This window comes from Cinclus cinclus, chromosome 27 (genome assembly GCF_963662255.1).
Source record: "Cinclus cinclus chromosome 27, bCinCin1.1, whole genome shotgun sequence".
Classification (NCBI taxonomy): Eukaryota; Metazoa; Chordata; class Aves; order Passeriformes; family Cinclidae; genus Cinclus; species Cinclus cinclus.
The window spans coordinates 7,080,811-7,098,520 of record NC_085072.1 but is presented as its reverse complement, the minus strand read 5'-3'; positions in this window follow the sequence as shown (position 1 = coordinate 7,098,520).

Genomic DNA, 17,710 nt, shown 5'->3' with positions numbered 1-17,710 from the left:
TGGATCACTTTTCTTTGGAAAGGACCTTGAAAGCTCAACTGGTTCCACCCCCTGCCATGGGCAGGGACACCTTCCATGAGACCAGGATGCTCCAAGCCCTGTCCAACCTGGCCAAACATCCTTCAACAGATTCTAAATTAAGAGTGGGGTTGAGGAAGAGCCCAGGGAGGGAGTTTGGAGTCAGGGAAGAAGCAAATGGGACTTTCTGTGAAATTTGGGAAGTGTTAGAGGGTGTTCAGAGCCACAGTGGACAGAGCAGAGAAGTGTCCAGTGCTGCTGGCTTCAGGATGGACCACAGCAGGTTCAGGAATACATCCCTGCATCACACTTTGGGGTTTTGCAGGCACCACAACCTGCAAGGGAACACCAACAGTCCTGGAGCATGACCCTGGCCCTGGAGAAGCCTCTAGAGTTCAGCAATTCACCACCAACCACCCCAGCACATAAACAGAGCCAACAGCAGCAAGACTGCGCCCCAAGTTCCCCTTGTGCTCCCCATCCCACCTGCAGACAAACCAGGTAGGGCTCCCCTTTCCTCCATCCTCCCAAAGCACAGTAGGTTTTAGTTCGTCCTGTTCCAGAAGAGTGGTGACATCATGGTTTGGGCACTGGATGACACCAACAAGAGGTGACTGGGATGGTTTCAGTAACTCTGGTGATGAGGGGTGGGGAAGATTCCCTCTTGTTTTCACCCCTTCTGCTGTTCCATGACAGTGCTAAGGGACTTCAGCAATTACTTAATCCCTTTGTTGATAGCACAGCTAGTTCCTAAAGAGCTTTTGCCCAGATGCAGTGGTGGGCAGTGGGACATCAGTGGGATTTTCAGTTCTGGACACTCAGGCTTTGAGTTTGAACAGATCCAGCACTGGGACAGCTCTGCAATGTCTGGCAAGGAAACCTCACAGAATTTACCACAAACATCTCCTCCCCTTTTGAGACATGTGGGTGCTCAGCTCCGTGTAGGACAAGGCAGGACCATGGGGTTAAATCCCTGCCTGACTGAAACCTGCTCTTCCTCCCAAGCACCCTCACAGCACGGATAACCACAGCCCTCCCTTGCCAAGCCAGGCTCCTCTGCACCTTGGCTGTCCCCCACTGGTTTGGAAGGTGTGGATGAATCCCAGCAAGGAGCAGGCAGAGACGGAGATGAACAGCCCCGTCCACCCCCAGTCCAGGCTAGAATGACCCTGGTGCCATGCTCACATGGGGCAGGGCCCAAGGCAGTGTCAGCTCCCAACGCCTCATCCTTGGCAGCCACTGGACAGGGCAGGAGCAGCCGTACGGGAACATCTGAGCACGGTGACATTACAGGGTGGCTGGGAGCAAGGCTCAGGCACTGGAGCCCTGTCTGCTCTGTCTAAATCCACATCGAGCAGGGTCATGTCTTCAACCCACACCCTTCAGGTGCAAAGTGAGCCCCCAAAATGAGCCTCAGCCAAAGCCCACTTGGCACATCCAGTACACCGGGCACAGCCAAAGCCACAGTGCTGCAGGAAGGACTCATCCTACTCCTGTCTGGCATTTTAAGCCTTGTTTCATGCAAGAAGGACTTTCTGGTGGAGTCTCTGCCCTGCACATCCCAAATCCTGAGGCAGGGGAGGATGTGCCTGCTCACTACATCAGCAAGGCAGAGGGCCTGGAGATGCTGTGCTTTAGAAGGGAAATCCAAGTTGTTCCTCTTTAGGAGAATTGTGGTATAAGCTCAGCCCTTATTACGTATCAGAGGAACCACAGAAAACACCTCAAAAATAGCCTGCCATAGAAAAACTCTAGCTGGAGTTCATTCCTCCCGGATATAGGACACAAGGAAGATATGAAGGATATAAAAGTCCAGTTCTCTCCAGAAATCCCAAGTACTGGAAAATATCAGGAAGAATAAATCAAGGTTTGCATTAATGTGACAAGCTGTGTTGGATCCAGCAGGGAGCCCTAAGCAGAGCTCCTGAGGATTTCACCCAGCATGGCATGAGCAGAGACAGGGACCAGAGGAAACACCACATCCCACCACTGCTCCCCTCGTTTGAGGATTGAAGAAAACAGAGAAAGCTTCAAATCGAGGGAAGCAACACCAAATTGCTCCAGAAAGTGTAGGGAGTGTGGTGGTTTGCAGAGAGGCGGCAGCCCTCCCCCATGGCAGCAGAGCTCTCATCTGGGCTCATACTATCTCAAAATACAGCACTGGGCTTTAGCTCAACTCAGTTTCTAACTTGCTCCTTCTCAAAACGTCAGCTCTGTGGAGCCCAGCTAATGCAGACAGCTAATGCCCAGGCACTGCCCTGCCTGGCACAGGACCTCCAAGAGCTCTGCCCTTGTCCTCACTGTGCTACCCACAGGCTCCTGTGGCCATACCAGCTCACCCAAGTGGGAGCCTCAACCATGGCATCATCAAGCCTGACCCCGGCTTCCAACCACCACCCCCAAAGGGCACCCAAAAAACACTGAACCCGTTTCACCCTTTGGCCCAAAGCCCCTAGGAACAGCACTCTGCCACCCCCAGTAATTTAAGCCCATCCTATTCCATCCCCTGCCAAGAGACACCTTCCACTATGCCAGGTTGCTACAAGCCCTGTCCAGCCCAGCACCAGTAACAATCTCTTGAACTACCCCAGGAGGTTAGAGCAGGATTTGGCTAATCCATAAGACATCACCAGGAGAGGAGGGACATATCTGCAGCTCAGCAAGCTTTCAAAGGAATTAAATGTGGGTAATTACACTGGTGGGAAGAGTTGCTGGTGGGGTGGTTTCCTACCTGGTCCCCCTGTTTGCTCATGTGGACACTCAAAAATGTGGGGGCCAGAACACCTTAAACTCCCTTGGGGGGGAATGAAGGAAAGGGGATATCCAAATGCCTTGGAAAACATCTGCAGCCTGAGCTGAGGATGTTGTGTGCTCTCTACCAAAAGCCAAGAGCTTATCAAAGCTCACAAGGCAAAAGGACTCATCTGGAGCTGGGACTCTCTCCACACGACCCAAGCACAGCAGCTGAGCCAACGCTTTCCAGAAGGTTTAGTGACTATTTCTGCAGACAGCTTTAAATTTCTGGCTCTTTTACAACACAGTTGTGGACCTTGTGCACCTCTCAGTGCCTGTTCCTGCAGATGTGGGAGCAGACAGGGCCCAGCTCCAGCAGCACTGGCTGGGGTGGAGTGTTTAGGCCATTCCTGAGCCCCAGTAGTCAGCACTGCCAGCTGTGCTGCTGCAGAGCTGCAGGCCCTCCAGGGCAGCAGAGGCAGAAAACCCAGCACGTGTCACGACTGGTGGGATGCTCACCCGAGCAGAAGTGGCTCTTGCTCAGCCTCCTGTGCCCTCCTCCCACCTCCCCAAGTTCAGAGCTGCCTGCAGGCACCAGCCCACCTGAGGTGACCTTCACCTGTCATGCTGATATGGGGACATTCACTGAGTGATGCTCACACGTGAACCTGATAGATAGAGCTCTCTGACCTTGCCTCCTCTGGGTAAATGCACCAATTTATCCCCACCAGCTCTGGAAGGTACCTGGTTTGGACAGCTACAATCACTTCCCTGATGAAATACAGTGATTCCAGGCGAGGTCATCTGAGTTGCCATCTACCTTGCCACAACCAGAAGAGGACCGTCAGCCCATGCAGACACAGCAACAACACCTCCCTGGTGCAGGAATGCACCCAGTGCAGGCACTCAGAAGGATGGAATTTACCCTGCATCCAAATGGTATGCAACTGGAAGTGGGATTTTTGTGCCTTGCCCTTTTGAAAGTGCTTAGCCCTGCTGAAGAACATGGTAGACTCTGAAAATGTGGTGGAGTCTGAAGAAGGTGGTGGGCTCTGGGCTTGACAGGCAAAGCAATCCCAGATGCTCTGGGAATGTACATTAACACCCACCCTGCAGATCTCCCATCCTCATGGCACAGCATGAGGTGCTCTCCAAAGCCCTTTCTCCCCTCCAACATCACAACCACAACTGTTGGTCACCATCTTTTCAGCTCATCAGAGCCACCTTCACCTGCCTGGACCTACTGAGAGCTGACAGGGAGCTCCAGGGCTGGGCTCACATTCAGCAGTGCTCTGCATCCTTACAGGCCATACAGCTTCTCCAGGGTGCTCCCACCCCAGATGCAGAGTGAACCTGAACAGGATTCATCTCTCCCTACAGCCAAAGCCACTGGATCCCTTTGGCACCTTTGCATATCCAAATCCTTCCATTCATAGAGCAGGGATGGATCCAAGCCCACCTTGCTCCTCGCTCTCAGAGATTTCTGAAGAGCATCAGCCAGTTCTGATGGCTGAAATGAGATAAGGGCCTACATGCTCCAGAGATAAAGTAGAATCTAGTTACTGAAGCCCAAGAACCAAACACCCGCCCAAACTCAGTCTCACCATCTCCTCTGCCCTTTGCAAAGTACGTGGCCTCCTCCAGCTGTGTCTGGTCTAGAGAACATGGGACAGGGCAAGGCAAGAGGGTTTCTGGGTCAATCCAAGTTTCCTGAGGGGAAACAGATGGGTTTTCTGGTGGGGACTGATGTTCTGAAAAGCAATTACACATGAAGACATCCCCAACAGACTCTGTTCTGGCCCAGAGCCCAAGTCATCCTGGGCTTGGATTTTAATTAGCCCCATTTTTGGTATCTGCTCTCTCTTCCCTCCAGATAATGATTTAATTACTACAGACATATCTTCAAATTAGCAGCTTCCTCAGTGGATTATTCAGATCTCCTCAATTACAGAGCCCAACTCACCACCATCGCAAGAGAGGCTGGAGAGAACAAAGGAAGCCCACAATGCTTCCTGAAAAGAGGAAAGACGCAAGCATCCATACAAGCAGGGGCCACTGCCAAGCCCTTCTCCTCCGTTTATCCAGGTCTCTCTCACAGCTGGACAGGAAACCTTGCTCCACCAGGTCTCTCTCACAGCTGGACAGGAAACCTTGCTCCAAACGACACCCAAAGAGCTGTATCATGTGTGACCATGGCCCTGTCTTCCCAGCAGGCCTTTGTACCCAGCTGAACACAAGCAAGTGAAAAGGACACGGGACAAGCTGGGACATGGAGCTGCCTCTGTGCATCCCCCTCTAATGGGATCATAAGTTTGAGGATCCTCCAGCAGAAGGCACCCTGTGGAAACCTGGTGAGGACCCACTGCCAGACTACAAGTGCCCTTGTGCTGGGTGTCAGTAAGCTCCTCACCTCGGGAGGGACCACAAGGGAGGTGGGATCAGGCAGGGAACAGGGACCAAGAGGTGGGAATGGCAAGTCAAATCTCCTCCAGCAGTGGGACTGGGCAAGGGCCTGGGGCTCAGCCAGGCCCCAGGCCTGAGGGATGCTGGTTGAAGAGAAATCAGCAGAACAGGCTCCCAAAATAAACACCAGAGGCAAATGCAAAGTCAAGGAAGGGGGAAACCTTCAGGGTGCAGCTCTACAGCAGATTTGGTGCCAAGGAGCAGAAACTCATCTGCACAGGAGAGAAGTCCCTAGCTGAACTTCCAGACAGACATGCTGTTCCCTCACTGTAAGGTGTGCACAGAGCACCTCCAGGCTGCACAAATTCCCAGCAAACTCTCCTCCCCAGCCTGGCACAGACTCATAGAATATTCTGAGTCGGAAGGGGTGATCCCTGTCCCCAGGCTGGGCTGGGACAGGAAGGGACGCACTCAAGAGGTGCCCCATCCCTTGCTGCAAAAGGTAACTGGTTACTGGTGTCATCAGCATTTGTCCTGAGCCTGGAAGTCCTCTCATATTTACAGAAGTTTTGGGTACCACTAAGTGTACTCAGCAGCTGTGTCAGAGTGATCAGCCTCAATTCATGCCGTGGGGGATGGACAGAGGCAAAAGGAAACCATGAAGGTCCCAGCTGCCCCAGGGACTAGTTAAACTGGGTGCTTATAAGCAGCTTCTGATCATGGTTTAGTGGCCACGGTAGTATTAAGTCAGAAGTTGGACTGCATCTTGGAAGTATTTTCCAACCTTAATGATTCTATGAGTCTTTGATTCTATGATTTGGGGATAAATCCTGTAAATTCTCATACTTTTGGGAGACCATACTCATACAAATGTCCAGCTCACGAGTGACCACACAGGACCTGACCACTGTCACTCATCTGGCGTGCACTCTCCAACTGCACCAAAAGAAAACAGAGAAAGCTCCAGGTGCAGGCAGCAGCATGGGAAGATCTTTCTGCCTCCTTCCTCACACCAGGGTTTTGGCAATTTGAGGCACCCCAGGGCAGCCCATGAGGAGTCAAGAGTCCTTGGAAGGAAAAAGTCCAGGCACTGAGTGATAGAGGACCTGACACACCTTGGTCTGACAGACCAGGGTGGCTCTTTCTGATAGGTCACTACATTTGTCCCAAGGCCAGGGCAGTGATAGACCCTCCCTGGCATCTCCAGTGGATTTCCTTGGAGTTGCAGTGGACAAAGGAGGAAATCAAGCAGTCAGTGTCTTCCAGCTGGTGGGGGCTGGTGATTGGTTTCCTCACCTTTCCAGCCTTGAAAATAAACATAATTTTCTTTGCAAGACTGAGGGAACTATCAGTGCTTGTGTCTATGGCCTGACCATGTTGCAGCAGGGTGTAGGGCTCCCAGGGAGCAGCCAGCTCTGTGAGTGTGTTCCTCAAGCCCCTGCTCCTACACTGCCACATTCCATCCCCATCATGAACTTCCCAGCAGCAAACATGGCAATCACATGGAGATGGAGATGTGCAAATACTTTCAATCCAAGGTCTCCTAAAGAAACATATCTCTTTAGAGCATCACACCTGTTCTATAGCTCAGCACCTCCCAGCTGTGCTAAATTTCAGTTTGCACATCCATCACACCCAGTTCTGCTTCTGAATGCCTGTCGGTCCCACAAAGCCAGTTTGTCACTGGTCCCCAGGATCACAGCATGTGACAGTGAAGCCCTAGGCAGGCTTCATTCATAGTTCAAGTGATGACCACTCCTTGCTCTACCACAAGCCAGCGGGGTCAGGAGGCTGAAAGATGCTGGAGACAAGAACCTGCTTGCACAATGCATGCACACCAGTCTGCCCAGTGCCCTGTGTGAACTGGAAACACCAGCAAGCCCTCTGCATTCACCCACTGAACAGAGACTTGGCCCTCAAAGCAGAACAGTTGTCACCTTTTCTGTATCCCACATCCCAAAAACAGATGTGAAAAGGTAAATTGTCCATTTACAAAGAGGATGGAGTAGACTCCCAGGACACACACAGAGAGTTAACAGAGGGTTTTGAGGGTATTTTACTTGATGCTACATGAAGTCCCCAAAACTCATCTTTTCCTCAATGAGATGGGCCCTCAGTGGCCACTAGAGAAGATGCCATCATTTCCCTCCCGGACCCCACACCCCTGATTATGAACATACCTCACAGCACAGAAAGTAAAGGTAATAAATGTTCATTTACCCCCAAAGTGATGCAGCTGCTGTGTTACCTAGAGGCCAGATCTGGAGGGCAGAGTGTGACCCTTGGGAGCACAGCAGATGTCCTGCACCAAGCCATGAGCAGTACCTCAGGCAGGAATGGAGGCTGTGCAATAGCCAAGTCATTGGAGAATTCAAGCGCTGGTATTTTTAGGCAGTGGGAGGACGTGTGGGAGAGCTCTCCCCATGCAGGCTGATACCATTTGCTGCAGGGCAGTCGGAATGAGATTTATTGACAATGTGTGATTTGAAAGCGACACCGGCACTCCCAGAGAGCCAGGCACTGATCAGCAGTGCTGGGGCTCGTGGCAGCCTCAGTTTAGGAGACAAAACTTCTCTATAAACATGAAGGACGCATGTAACAAAAGCCATTTCTGCTCTCAGGGATGCTTTGGCTGCCAACTCAAAAAATGGCCACTGTGAAAGTCTGCTAACTAAACTAACTAGAAGCAGATGATCAAAATCAGGAAAAAAATGTACTTTTTTTAATATGGCAGCCCAAACTGTAGGCTCTTATTGAGTGATTATCATCCAGGTTTTGATGCTAGGGAGAAGATTCTTTCTCCATCAAACACAAGCTGCTCTCTGGGTGGCACATCTGGATGTCAGACAGGTAACAGCAGCAAAGCAAACCCTTTATGGATCTGGGATCAAAGGAAAGACAGGTCAGGAGAGATGAGCCTTGTGGCTCTAATTAAAACCTGATGGGTTAAAATGAGTAAAGCCGTGTTATTGAGCACATGGAGCAAGGAGAGCCCAAGATCCTGAAAGAGTTCTGAGAGGAGGCTCTCCAAGGGACACTGGCAGTGACCTGAGACTCCATTCCATGTGCCCATAAAGGCACATCTGCTTCCAGATGCTGCAATGCTGGGGAGGAACACAGACAGCAGCTCTCCACAGGCACATGGGAATCTCGAGAACTTCCACCCATCCACTCTCTAGCACAGCCAGGTTTTCCAAGCAGCAAAACCTGAACATTTGGGTTGGTCAACACCCCCATGGATCCTTCAGAGGCTTCCGTTTGCTGCTCCTCTACCCCCACATGGCCTCCTCACCCCTCCCCAGCCTGCCTTAGCCCAAATTGCTGGCAGATGCAGCCCTGGCTGGAGGACCAGGTCCTCTTTGCTCATGCAGCGGTGCATCCAGGCTGGACATTGCCTCCATTGATGCTGCAGTCTCTCCCAGCAACCTGGAGGGATGGGATCTGTGCTGCTTCCAGCATCTCTACACAGGGACGCAGCCAACAGTGATTCCATCCTCAGCTGGGTAGGAGACATGTTACCAGCACACTGGGATGGCAAAGGCTCCAGCAGCACTGTGTCCCAGTGATTCCCACTCTGGCAGATCCCAATCCATGGCCAGAAAACAGCTTGGCCACACTGGAATGCCCCAGGGAAACATTCCCTTCTGCAGATACAGGAGAAAAGCAGGATTTGGCTGTGCCACACTCACATTTCACTTCCCCACCCCTTCCCAAGAGCAGGAGCTCAGCTTCACAGCATGCCAGGGAAAGCAAACACAGGAGGGAAAACTCAAGGAGCACCAGAGCCACTACATCCTGCAGAGAAACCATCTCAGACACCATGGCCCTTCTTGAGCCTCAAAACAACACCATGTTCAAAAGAGTCCTGAAACAGCTCCCTGCACTCCCCAAATCCAGGTGTCACCCAAGCTGGGTACTCCTTGGGATGGAGCAGGAAGGCATAGAGCCTTCCACCACCTCAGGACACAGGGCTCAGGTCTATCCCCAGGGACGGAGGATGAGAGGGCACAGAGCCCGTGCCCCTGGCTCTAACCTCATTTGAGGACCCCAAGTGGGCTTACAGGACATGGAGCCTCCAAGGTGGTTCATGAGAACTCTGTGTGCAAACAAGAGCATCATCCCCCAATGTCTCCCAGGGAAACCACACCCACACACAGTACTTGGTGTTATGTGGGGCAGTGTGGGGCCAATATAACTCCTCTCCTGGCTGATCAGCATGTGAATAAATCAGCCACAGCCAAAAATAACCTCTGGACATTTTTTGACTCCTTCCTGGAAAACAGTTTGGGGGAGATGCTCGAAAGAAGCCCAGATCTACTTAATTACAGCTGCCAGACACTGAATTACGGGGAAGATTAAGTGAATTAGGGATTTCGTACAAGCCCATCTTTCCCCTCTGTGCCCACAGCCCCTGGCACTGGGAATGCCTGCATGGGGAGCAGTTCTAGGCACCACCACCAAACCTATTTAATTCATGATCAAGAGCCTGAGATCAGGTTTATGACACCTGTGTTAATGCCACAGTGAGGCTATAAACACCTTCCCAAATCTGGGACCAGAAAGGTCAGGCTTTGGCAGGAGAAAATCTATGTGAGAATGCCCTGCACTAATGAGACTCTGGAAAGGTGAGAGTTGGACTGGGGCCAGACATCCCCTTCTCCCAGGCTCCAGCCATCCCACGTTCAGGCAAGCTTCTTCCTCTGGGCTATGGATCCCCCAGGCACCCCATGGGTGCAGAGTGTTTGCCTTGTCCCAGCACATTACATCATGATGTGGCCAGAAGGAAACCTGGAACTGCAGAGAAAATTCCACCATGAAAGGGTGGAAATGCTAAGTTTAAATGCATGCACCCGGCGCACGGGCAGCAATTCCGGGAGGGGGCCTGTGTTATCCCTGCCGTGTTACCCTGCCCTGGCGAGGGATGCTGCCCTCTCCAGAGGGCGGGAATGTGGATCCAGGCAGGAGGAGCTTCCTTCCTTCCGTCCCTGCCGCACAGCCCCTGCCCGCGGCTGCTGAAAGCACTCGGCCACGCCGACAGCGCCTCGCCTCGCCTCCCCGCGGAGGAGCTGGGCCCGCCCGGGCCCCCCCCGTTCCCTGGTACGGCTCTGCCACCGGGACCACCGGCAGGGGGGACTCAGCACGGCAGGAGCTGCAGGGAAGAGGCACCATGCAGCAAAAACCCCCGGGAACTGCCCTCTCCTGGAAACCGCACGACACGGACAGGAGGATGGGAAAACGAGCTCTCATCTCCACTTGTTTTGTTCTTTTTTAAATTTTTTTGGATGCAATTAAAGGCAGCCACCCAGCCGGCACCTCCTCGCGCTTGCTAAGAGAAGCGTGGCAGGAACTGAAAACCACAAGCAGAAAAAAAAATAATCTGCATTTCAGATAAATTCCAGCCTTGTCAGTCCTGCAGGATTACAGAGCTGGAGACAGCAACCCACGAGATGCTTAAAACATCAGGGGGAAGATTCAGCTAAGGAAGGGCAACATGGAGGACACAGGGTCAGTCCCCTCCCTGCCAGTGGCTTTTGGAGAAGGTTTGACACCAGGTCCCAGATGCTCCTGTGGAATGGAAATCACTGCCCTGCCAGTGCTGTCTAGGGCTGAGGGGCAGCAAGGCTGCTCAAGGCACAGTTTTGCACAAAAAAGAGAGAGAGATGAGCAGCCCATCTCTCTTCTTCATTCACAAAACCACAGAATCACAGCATGGCTTGGACTGGAAGGTACCTTAAAGCTCAGCTCATTCCAGCCCCATTCCAAGAAGGAACACCTCTTATTAATCCCAGGTTGCTCCAAACTCCGTCCAACCTGGCCTTGGATGCTTCCAGGGATTCAGGGTTAGCCACAGCTTCTCTGGGCAGCCTGTGCCAGGGCCTCACCACCCTCACACAGAGGAATTCCTTCCCAATATCTAATCTAAATTTCTCTTCTTTCAGTCAGAACCCTCTTGTCCTGTCACTCCATTCCCTTATGCAGACTCCCTCTCCAGCTTCCTTGTAGCCCCTTCACACCCTGGAAGAGGCTGTGAGATCTCCACAAAACCTCCTCTTCTCCAGACTGAACTGCCCTGGCTTCCTCAGCCTGATTCCTCAGGACATCCTCACTCTACAAATGAACTCAAGGCTTTAATCCTGTTCCCAAAAGGGTTTCAACCTGCTTGACCACACAACAAACAGAAATCCAATTATATCAGCACAACTTTTTTTAGCAAAGAGCCTTGAATCATTTTCCACCACTTCTGCTCCAGATGGGTCCAAGCACAGACCTGTCCCCCAACACTGCAGTTGTTCCATGTGATAGTTTCCCTCCTCCTTACCAAATGCCAGCCCGTGTGAGCACACCCACACGGGCATCCACCTCCAAGCCTTTCATCTGCTCACAGAGGAGGCCTTTAAGCACTGAAAACTCCCAACCACATCCCCCAGGAGCCTGGCCAAGCTTGGACCCACTTGCAGGGCCCACAGCAGAGCCCTCAGCCTGGGTCAGGTCTGTCACCCTACACCTGGTGCTTGGCACATCCCAGAAATAATCCCTAAGGAAGGTGCTGTTATTCACACCTCTCTGAGAAGCAATCTGGGCAATGGATCCAAAAGTCTTCTCCTCCAGTTAATATTCAGACACCTCATAGCTCAGTTTTGGGAGCCATCTGGGAAACCTGAGGCTCACCAAAGCATTCTTTAGGAGGAAATTAATTGTGAATTAAGGTTTCAAGGTTAAATAAAGAATACAGTATCTTTCTGCTTTACTGAAAACCCTGAAATGGCACTCCCCAGGCAGAGGATGAACACTCATGTCAAGGTTTCTCCACATGCACAGAGTGGAGCCCTCCAGAAGTATTCCCAGTTCAGCCCCAATTTCAGTTCAGCTCCCTCTGAGGCTCCAAGAATGCCTCTCCCAGCTCCAGTGAGAATTTCCAGCTCCAGCACAGTGTCAGGCTCTTTACCAGCACTGACTCAGGACCTCCACATCCTCTCCCAGCACAGCAGGACCCACCAACTCACAGTCACTCGGCCTCCTCCTCATCCTTGTCCTCATTCCCAACCCTCAGTGGGAGGTGCCCCAAAGGACAATACTTGCGAAAAGGTCCCTCCAAAAATGCAGATGAGAAGGCTTTCAGCAGGGGTTTTATCTCTGGTGTCCTTTGAGACAGCTTAGACAGGCAGGAACCCAAATCTCCAGCATGTCCAGTCCCTCCACACCTGCACTGGAGCTGCTGCCAAGCACAGCTGGGCCAAGACCCACTCACCACAAAGACACAAAGCTGCACAGGGATGAGAACTTAACCCCACATCTGCAAAGCTGGCCACTCCAGAAAGCCTAATCTGCCCATCAGTCCCACTACTGGTGTCTCAGGAACCTGGCAGTTCAGAGGCACCCCTGCCCTCCTGTTGGTGACACTGGTCCCAAGATAGCCTCTGGTCTGACTCCTGGGAAGGAGCTGCAGGAGGAGCAAGCACTGAAGCTGGGAAGGCACCTGTGCACCTGAGCACCACAGCATGCCAGGGGGAAGTCCCTAGAGATCAGTCCTGTTCCCCAGCCAGCACATGCAGGGAGCAGCACACCATGATGGTCCCAAGAGAACAGGTACCTGAGACTCTCAGACCATCAGAGACACAAAGACACCAACTTTCCATCTCCTGCTGCATGGGCAGCACCACAGTCAAGAAACTCCCAAACCACATAGGCACATTCATCCAGGTCCCAAACTCTAGCTCACACTTGCCTCTGGACCAGCTCCTGCCCACAGTGGTATCAAACCCACCAGGAGAACCTTATTCCAGCATCCAGCATATGGTGGCAAATGAGCAAAAATGAACACTTTGCCAACCCTGACTTGGCCAAAACCAGGGCCTCCCCAGAAGGGTTCACACAGCTTTAACAAAGCCCAGCTCCCTAAGCCAATTGCTATTCTAATGATGCAATTTAGAGGATAAACAAGCCCTTCAAGGCTGGTTATTCAGGAGCAAATAGTGCTGTCTGGAGGCAGCTTGCAGCAGCAGTGATGACACGAGCTAACAGAGGCTGGGAACCAGTGTGGGAACAGTTGGAGCTAGTCAGGCTGCCCGGATGCTCTGCTGGTCTAGCTGCAAGCACACGGGCAAACGTTCAGTCTGAACCAGGTCTGTGAGCATTTTCCCACTTCTGAGCTGGCCCAGCTTGGCAGGCATTTACCTGATGCTGAGCTCCAGGAGTGTCTGTGTGGCAGCATCCACACGAGCAGTTCCAGCCCAGAGCTCGGAGCCAGGCAGATGCTCAGTGGGGCTGACACACAGCTCAGCATTGGGTGGATGCTCCAGGGCTGGAGGCAGCACTGAGGAAGGCGGGAGAAGACAGCACTGGGAAATCAGAGGAGCAGTAGAAGGCCATGGTAGGACCCGGCTCACCAGAATTCCTGTCCTCCCCTCAGTGTAAGGTAGATGGGGGAGGGGATGCAAAGGGACAGCTTGGGAGCATATGGGGGTCTGCCAAGGGCAGAGAGCAGCTGAAAATCAATCGGCCCCCGCTCCTGGAATTAAGGAATCACTGCCCCCTCCCTGCCCCCATACCATGCAGCCTCGGGGGATGTGCCTACCCTTCACCCCACTGCCTGCACACCCGGTGGAGATGGGGAAGCAACCCCCTCCAACCCAGCTCAGGGTGAGAATAACACCCCTCCAGATCAGACTCAACCTAAGGGAAATGGGGAAGCTCAGCACACCCTGACTCAGACACCCCCTCCAAGGAGTAACGGGGTGGGAAATGAAACCTCTTCGGGGCACGGCAGGCTGAGCATCCCCACTGCAGGCCCGCCCGGGGGGCAATGGGGAGCATCCCCAGTGGGGGGGAGGGGGGGAAACAGGGCAGAGCATCCCCGTGGGGAGGCAAAAAGGGCAGAGCCCCCCGAGCCCAGCCCCACCGGGAGGGCTGAACATCCCCACGGGGGGAGGGGGGGCCGAGCACCCTCTCGAGGGGTAGCAGAGCATCCCCGTGGGAGGCAATACGGGTAGAGCCCTCCAGGCCTGACCCCGCCAGGAAGGCTGAGCACCCTCCGGGCAGCCCCACGGGGGTCACGGGCGGCCCCGTTCGGAGCGGAGCATCCCCCGCGGGCAGCTCAGCCCCGCCCGCACTCACCGCCCGCCGAAGTCGCTGGAAGCCGCCGCTGCCGCTGCTGCCGCCCGCCCTGCCCCGCCCACTGCGTCACCGTTCCCGCCTGGACACGCCCCGGACACGCCCCATCTGACACGCCCCCGGGGGTCGGGGGTCAGGGCGAGACCTGGGGGGGGGGGGGGGGGGTGTCCTCCCGGGGACCGGAACCTTCCTGTGGGCAGAATCCCCCTGGAAAGGGGAGGAACCCTCCCCCTGGAGGGGGCTAAGAGACTTTCAGGAGAGACAGGAATCCCCCCCCGGGGAGCTTTCCTTGGGGGCAGAAACCTCCTTGGGGGGCAGGAATCTCCCCGGGAGGCCAGAAAATTCTGAGGTGGGGCAGAAATGCCCCTGTGAGAGCAGGAAACTCGCTTGTGAGGAAGGTTCCTCCCTGGGGGAGGTACAGGAATCCCCCTGGAATGGGCAGAGAATTCTACTGGGGGCAGGAACCTCTTTGGGGTTTGAAAGTCCCCATCCGGGCAGGACTCCCCAGGGGTGTTGTTCAGATCCAGAAGAAGGGAGGCAGGAGCAGACCTGGGCTGCGGGGTGTCCCAAGCCCTGGGTGCCCCATTCCCCCCACCATTGGTGAGCATTGATGGGGTCAGGCAGTGATCTCCTGACTGCCACAGCCTCCTCCTCACCCTGCAAGGCTCAGTTCTGAGCCCTGGGGGGATGAGATGTATCACCCTGGACTCCCCTCAAGAATAACTTTCAGTGTCATAAATAGGATTTGGGACAGAGGGCTCCCATGAACTTCAGCAGGAGCAGCCAAAAGCCCAACCTGCTCCATCATCCTGCCCTCCACAGGGGCATCATTAAACAATTAATTTGGGGGTCTGGAAGCACAGCCCCTGGCACAGCCTTTGGGATCCCTCAGCAGTCTTCACCCAGCCTACCAACAATGAGCTCCTTTCTGTGACCCCACTGGGAGCAACCGGGATCAGTAGCAGCATCACAGAGCAGCATCCTCCCCTCTCCAGGAAGGACCTCGAGCTCATCTTCAGGATTTTTGCTGGAGGACCCTGGGAAGGTCTCACATAAATGCCCCCAACCCACCAGAGGAGGAAGTGTGCTGTATCCACCCACCAGCCAGACTCAGGAACAACTGCCTTCAATCCCAAGAACATTTCATCTCTTCTCCACATGCCAGAGTTTTCTAAGCCAAGACAAGCTTCACTTTTTAAATATTATACTGTGATACACTTCCCAAATAGCAATAATGAATAGGATAATCCAAGGAAAACATTTTCAAGTAAAGACATGGGTGCAGCTAGCAGCACCTGGATCTGGTTTATTGGCGACCATCTACATTAATTCATATCCATTGCCTTAAGAACAGATGGATTAGGAATAGTCTTTCTGTAAAGGAATGGCCTTTCTGGCCTGGGTGGGATGATCAGAAGTTTTCTCAATCAAATGTGTTCCTTGCTGATAAAATGTTCTTTTTGCGTATTTAAGAAATGCTGAGAGAATAGGGTCAGGCAGGGAGGTTATGGACATACTAGCACCTGGCCATGCCTGGGAAGCAGAATGTGGATTTCTAGAATTTGTCCATATTCCATGCTTTATCCTGCTCTGGGGAGGCCAAAGAGCTGACACCACAGCTGTGAAAATGTGCCACCGTCATTCCAATCCTCTCCTGAAGTTTTGTAGGAAAGGGACACAAGTAGGAATGCAGCACTCTAGAGTGTTCAGAATCACTGAGGGAGAATGGGGCAGGGCTGAGCTCTTTGGTCACTGTGTAAACCCCAAAGGAGGAGAGCAGGATTCCACCAGCCTGGCCAGTTTACCCCAGAACTGGGCAGGACTCCCAACCAGCTCCTGGCAAATCTCCATGTGAGTAAGGCAGGATACAGGGGGACACAGGCCCCGAAATCACCATCAGACCCTGGGCTGCCAGTCACAATTTCCCTTTGCAGATCCCCTGGAAGCAATTCCTCCCCCATGGGGTGGCACCACTCCTTCAGCAAGCTCCAAGCATTCGTTTCAGCCCTAAAAAATAGCAAATACAGTTTACAGCTGGTGGTCATCTATCACTGCTCCCACCACAGAGGTGTGGGTGGCACTGGGAGCCTGTGCTGTGGGCTGTGCTTGGGCACTGCTTGGTGGGTGTCTCCTGGGAGTGTTCCAAATCCTCTGATCATCAGGATAAACCCCTCCAACACTGTCTTTTTAGTGTCAGTAGCATTACTTTATCCTTGGCCAGGGTGTGTGTGGCCAACAGAGTTCCAGCCTCCATACAGACAAGAAATACAAAACTTTTTCACCTGCTTACACAATTTTAGGAAGAACTAAAAAGCACATTTGTTCCAAATTCCATCATTCTCTTATAATTCTCTTTCACTAACTATTATTCTATCCTCTTTTGGTCACTGATTTCTCACTTCTTATGTTAATTAGTCCATCCTTTTAGTCTTTTTAGTATCTTCGGAAAGTAGGAACTTTTGACACATAGATGGAGTTTTTGTTCGTCTCTTCTTTATCTTCAGGTTTCTTTAAAATATCCTTGTGGTTCATAAATACAGCATTCCAGATGTCCAACCTCACCAATACATTCTTCTCTTCCAGGCTTTGTTCATTGAAGCATATCAGACTTAGCTTATCAAAACTTTAATTTCAGTAGTTTTCCCACTCTGTTCCTACAGAAGTGGTTCATGGCAACTTTGCTAAATGCTGGCAGAGTAATTAAAAAAATAACGCACTATTTATAATTTTTATATATAGGTTATGATTAATTAAAGCAATTAATTTAAAGGTTACTTAAAACCATTAACTAAAATTATTATTTTAAATTTCCATTGTTTCCAATGAGGGGGGTGCATCAGGACAATCATCTCAGAGTTCCTTATTCCTGGGAGCACTGGGGGGGGGGGGGGGGGTCGGTCTGCGATCACCTCAGAACCCGTTTTACTGGAGGGCAAATTGCCTCAGAACCCCTCCCTACTGGGGGGAGTGAGAAGGGCAATTTTCTGAGAGTCCATCATTACTGGCAGAACTGGAGGGTGAAGGGAAGCACAGTTACCTCAGGAGCTCTGAGGACTTGAGGGTAATTCCCTCCGAGATCCATATTCCTGGGAGAATGGGGGACCCACTTCTTCAGAGGCCCTCATTACTGGGAGCACTGGGGAGCCAGCATCCTGAAAGGCCTTTGTGACTGGAAGGACTGGGGTGCCGTTCACCTCAGGGACCCTCAGTACTGGGAGGACTGGTGTGGGGGGATCCCCTCAAGCGCCCTGGTTACTGGGAGGGGACAGTTACCTCACAGACCTCAGTACTGGAAGGAATCTCCTTAGTAGCCCCCATTACTGGGATGACTGGGGCAGGGGGAAGCCCCTCAGGACTCCTGTTAATGGGAGAACTGGGAGGTGGCATTCCCTTAAACGTCCCCATTGCTGGGAGGGGGCAATTTCTTCACATGTCTTCATTAGTG